The following is a 5404-nucleotide window of genomic DNA, read 5'->3' as shown; positions in this document are numbered from 1 at the left end:
AAAATTTCAAAATTTCTGCTAAATGACGAAAATATTGTCTAATTTCAAACTAACTAACAAGAGGCGGTTTTAGAGAGGACAGAGGGGGCACTTGCCCCGGGCGTAAACATTTTTGGGACGCAAAATTTCGAATAAACAATCTAATGGTTATACTAATTTTGTAATTTGTTTTCATTAAAATAAAGGAGGGCGCAGTTGGGGGATTTTGATTAAATTTGTCGAGAAAATATTTGGGACAGGGGAGGGGGCTAATTAAGATTTTGTCCCGGGCGATCGAGAGAGCAAAACCGCCACTGAATATAACATAGGTCTTATTTGGAGGAGCAATATTCTCTCGATTCGTCCAGATATTTTGGGCATGTTTGCTAAGAGTTCTAATAGCTTTAGGCTCCCAAACGATAAGAAAAATAAATTCTTAAGTGGAAAGGACATACATATATCCCTACAAACAAAAACAACTTTTCCTAATTTAAGTACTATAAAAAATTCACAGACTCATCCCACCATTGAACTGCTACTGTCCCTTGAGATTGCAAAACTTGTAAATTGAAACTTAAAATATTAAATAAGAAACAAAAATTACAGTATTTTATGGAAACAAATAAAAGCAGATACCGAGTATTAATCACTTCATTGAGGTCAAAATGATTATTGTATAGAAACAGCAACCATAAATGGCTTAACATTTGATTCTAAAATGATAAGAAAATCAAAGTAGTGAGCACCCTAATTTGAAAATGCCAGGAAGAGAATACGTAAAATTCAAATTCGAAAACCATGCTGTGATAGAAATTTCTAGAATAAAATTCTATTCTATTTAGAAAACAAAAGAGAAGAGCATATCTCACGTGCACCGGAACTGAAGCTTCACTAAGATACAGGTGCACATAGGTTTAAGGCTATGAGGTGGCGGGACTGGACAGGGACGGGTCCAGAAGACATTTTGGGGCAAGTGCTAAACCAGCGCTATACACGAAAGAAGTCAAGTTTGGTTAACGCTAATAAAATAAAATAGGATGAATATATAATAGTTTAGAAAAAAAGTTGGGCTTTATATTTGCACATTAGGGGGGGGGGGGTAAGCAGAGCATATATTAAATACAAACCTAACTTAACATAGGTACCTCCCCCCCCACCTATATCCCAAAAAAAAAATCGTTTAGATATTTTAAACGCAATAACAAATCACGCTTTGCATTCTATTTATCAAGCAAATACCCGTTGGTCTGGTTTCCTTGTACAGTCTATAGCGGTTGTTTAGTTATAATGCACAAGTACCTTTTATTGATGAACACCCCCCCCCCCTCAGAACACTAATTCTGCATCTGACCCGGGTACTGGACTATGTTGTGTCATGAAAGAATGTCTTTTCGGGCATGAAATTAAAATTAATACGAAGGATACGCTTATTTTATCATAAGGAAATGTCTTCTTTTGCCATAGGCGAGGGCCTAATGCATTTGCAAATTCCACATTTCCAAAAGTAGCATGACAATAATACGAGTTATTGCATGAATTTTTGATAGAAAAGAACTTGCATCATGGCCTGGGCCGCCAATTGGGGGCGATTAAAAAAAATTTTATGCTGTTTTCATTAAAAAATACAAAACCCTAGATTTTAGTGATCTGGACGGAAAATCCCTCCGTATTTTCGTAAATTGGCACCCCGGGTCATGGCATCTAAATATAAAATAAATTTGTAACAAGACAGAAAACTAATAGATGTATTATGAACGAACTAAATCACTAACAGGCGCATACATGAGGGAGGCATAGCTGTCCCCTGCTTCGGCTAAAATCACCTTCCATGGGTTTTCGAAACATTTCTTGAAAACCGCAAGGGTTAAACTCCCTTTCCTGTTCCCTCTCAATAGATTTTCGATGAGGGTTCCCACGAGCCCATTAGAAAAGACCCAAGACATTCCTAAGCGAAAATACTAAGCTTCCAAAAGGAAACCTGTTATGTATATACTAAATACACCCTTTCAAACAGGGGGAACATAAAAAACATGACTGCTCAAGGGGGCATTATGACTTCACAACCCGAATTACAAGCCATGGCTTCAGTAGATAAACCCTTGGAAATTTTCACACGGATTTTTGAAATGACATTTTAATTCATAGTTTAACCATAATACAAATCAGATAATTTTTTTTAAACAGAACAAGTTTTTCGGTATGCAAACAAGGAAAAACCTTCAATAAATTGGAAGCTTAATTTTGAAAACGGATTTTTCACCGTAGCCTTTAGAAATTTAAGCCACCTCAAATCGCTTTAGCCTAATATCAGCAAACAAAGTTTCTTTCCAAAAAAAAAGTCACTTAAAAATTTATTTTCAGGGCGTAGTTTAAGAAATGAGAGGAAACAGAGAAAAGGAAAAATCATAGCAAATATGTCTTATATATGAGGAAATATACAAAAAAAGTGAAATAGGGGTGAGAAAACCAGCAATCTCATCCAAAATCAAAACAACACACTTCACAAATCCAAGAAATTTCACATGTAGGAGTTGATTCAAAAGATGATTTTGCAATAAGTCAAACTGGGAATCGAACACATCCGCTTGAACTCTATCCTGTTGGATCGATTGGCCTGGCTGTTCCCAATAAGTGTAAAGCATGTGAGTGGGAGGGGAAGGGCGCTCCGGATCACACCTAATATAAATATCAGAAGAGGCAAAATTGTTGTATAGATAAACAGCTTAACTAATTTAGGTACAAATAAATTTTTCTGACAATATCCATAGCAGCAAAATAAAGTTCAAACAGGTGTAATGTAGGAAATTGATCCTACACAATCAACACAATCTCATAATTTTAAGTATTTTATTGTAGTTCTCATTAGTTTCCAAACAAGTTTTTTGTTACTAGTTTACCAACATCTCCCACCCCACAAAATTACTTATATGGCAGAAAATAGACAGAAAAAAGGAAATATGCCATTTGGTTTCCTGTTCCAAGCTCTTCCCGATTATAAGCCTAGGCTATACACTGAAGTTCTTTTTTTTTTAATTGACATCATGAATGTACTACTGATGAGATAATAATACGTAAAAATGCAAACAAACAAAATCAGCAAACTTTTGTATATAGCCCAAGGCTATGTCCTGTCGCGTTGGTCGGGAAGGAGGGGGGGCCTGGGACACGAAGTTAGTGATTATATATCCGGAATGAACGATAGAAAGTATAACGAGCAGTATGTTCGTCCTTAAGATAGTAAAATAATCGAGAAAAGGAAGTATCAAGTTTCTTTTTCCCTGGTAGCCCTAAATCAATTCTAGCGTCCTATAGCCTAACAGCATTTCATAGCCTTGAGGGCATGTTGAGCTAAGAGAATAAAACTTACAAAATTAAATCAACAGTTCAAACAAGGGCATTGAAAGTTGTTTTAAGCCCATGCTTCTGCCCTTGATCGCTTTTAAGGTTCACGGACCAGGGAAATAGGTCATAACTGTCAAAAATTGAAGTTAAGACTTCGAATGCAGTTTGAACCTTGGGGGATGCCTTGGAAACAGCACAAACAAGGGTACTTAACGTGTTATCCTGGCCACACTCAAAAAGTTTGGTCTGTTTAAAACCGGTTTTTCTGTGTCCACTCTCATATAATCAGCTAAGCCTGAATGGGATAAACTACAATGCAGGTAGAAGCAATTAATATACAGTTGCTTAGGTATTTAATATAATGCGTTCTGGGCAGCCTGATTTCCATTATTCTCTGTTGTATTTTCCATAATTTTTGTTACTAAAGTATTATATACTTGTTTAGAATCCAGAAAACACGCGATGAACCGCATCTAGAATCTAATGAAATCCTTATGAAAGACAGGTTTCCGCTGATTGTGAGGCATTGGTCACTCTATGAAAAATGTTTCAATGGTACTGTCCTATTATCGCGAATCCACGCGATATATTGTACAGGGAAGATGCTAAAGAAATTATGTCAAACTGGTTTTTCTCAACGGTGATTTCCTATGCTGAAGACTGCAAACACTGATTTATCACTGCGTTTATAATATTGAAACTTTAGTTTTTTGGGGTTTAGGGAGGGTACCTAGGTTAGGTTACGTATTTAATATATGCTATGCTTTACCCCCTATTTCCGCCCCTCCCCCTAATGTGCAAATATATAGCCCAAATTTGTTTCGAAACTATTATATTTTCATCCTACTTAGTTTTATTTCATTAGCATTAACGAAACTTCTCGCGTGTTTTCTGGATTCTCGACAAGTATACCATTATCTTTTCATCATATTTAGGTATATTTCGTTATGATTAACCTAACTTCACTTCTTGAGTGTGTACTATATAACAAGGATGTACTGAAAATTGTGTCAAATTTGAATAAAAAAATCCATTGTAAATTAAAATCATGGCCTTCTTAAATTACTAGAAAATAAATTTTCAAATGTTAAAACAAGTGGACCTATATAGGCTAAGGTATAGACATATCTCCTATACAATTTTCTAAGCATTACAAATAGGGGAGGAGCAGAAATAGGAACTTAAATTTCTAGGGGCACAACTAAGGTTATGTGTTCATTCCTGTGTTTTGTTCTCCCAAAATATCTAGGCCTACTGTTGAAAGATAGAAAGTCCTTCATCTAGAATCTTATTCAAATTTGGACCAGAGATCCACTAACGAAAGTAATATAAGCCAAGAATTGGGACTGTTGAGAAGAAAACAATTTTTACTTCATAATACGCAGAAAAATTTTAGTTAGCAAAATTTTAAAGGAATTACAATATACTTTGCCCCATTTCCCTACTCGTATAAACATGCTGTAAATTGAATCAACGCTGAAGAAACCAAGAATCAGAAAAACACATGGGAAATATATAATCTGAGCTATACATTGTACAATTCTAGTTTAGCTACTTTTTCCTATCTTGGAAAGAGGTTAGAAAAGGAAAATGAAACTTTCAGGGATAGGTCGACAGACTGAAGTATGTCCCGGAAAGATATTTTAAAGTACCTACCTCCATTACTTCTCCCTCTAGAAGGCAATGACCTTTGATAACCTTTAAAATATTTCTTTTATGAAAGTGTAACCTTGAAAAACATCTTCTGCTTAAATGAAGTACAAGAAAACTGTTTTCAGCTTCAGAACTTTGCTCAATCCTAATTTATGAGATTTCAAAGATCTGCAAATACATTTCCTAAATTTAGAAAAAAAAAGGTAAAATTCTACTTTAGCTACTTTTGACTATCTTGGAAAGGGGTTAGGTTAAGAAAATGAAACTTTCAGGGATGGGTCTACAGGCTAAAGTATGTCCCAGGAAGATATTTTGAAGTACCCACCTCCACTCCGTCTCCCTCTAGAGGGTCCTGACCTTTGATGACCTTTAAAAATATGTGAGTTATAGAAGTGAAACCTTGCAAAATAGATCTTCTGCTTAAATGAAG

This window comes from Artemia sp. Qi Xiang Cuo, chromosome 17, assembly GCF_049724085.1.
Source record: "Artemia sp. Qi Xiang Cuo chromosome 17, ASM4972408v1, whole genome shotgun sequence".
NCBI lineage: Eukaryota > Metazoa > Arthropoda > Branchiopoda > Anostraca > Artemiidae > Artemia > Artemia sp. Qi Xiang Cuo.
This window is presented reverse-complemented; position numbering follows the sequence as displayed.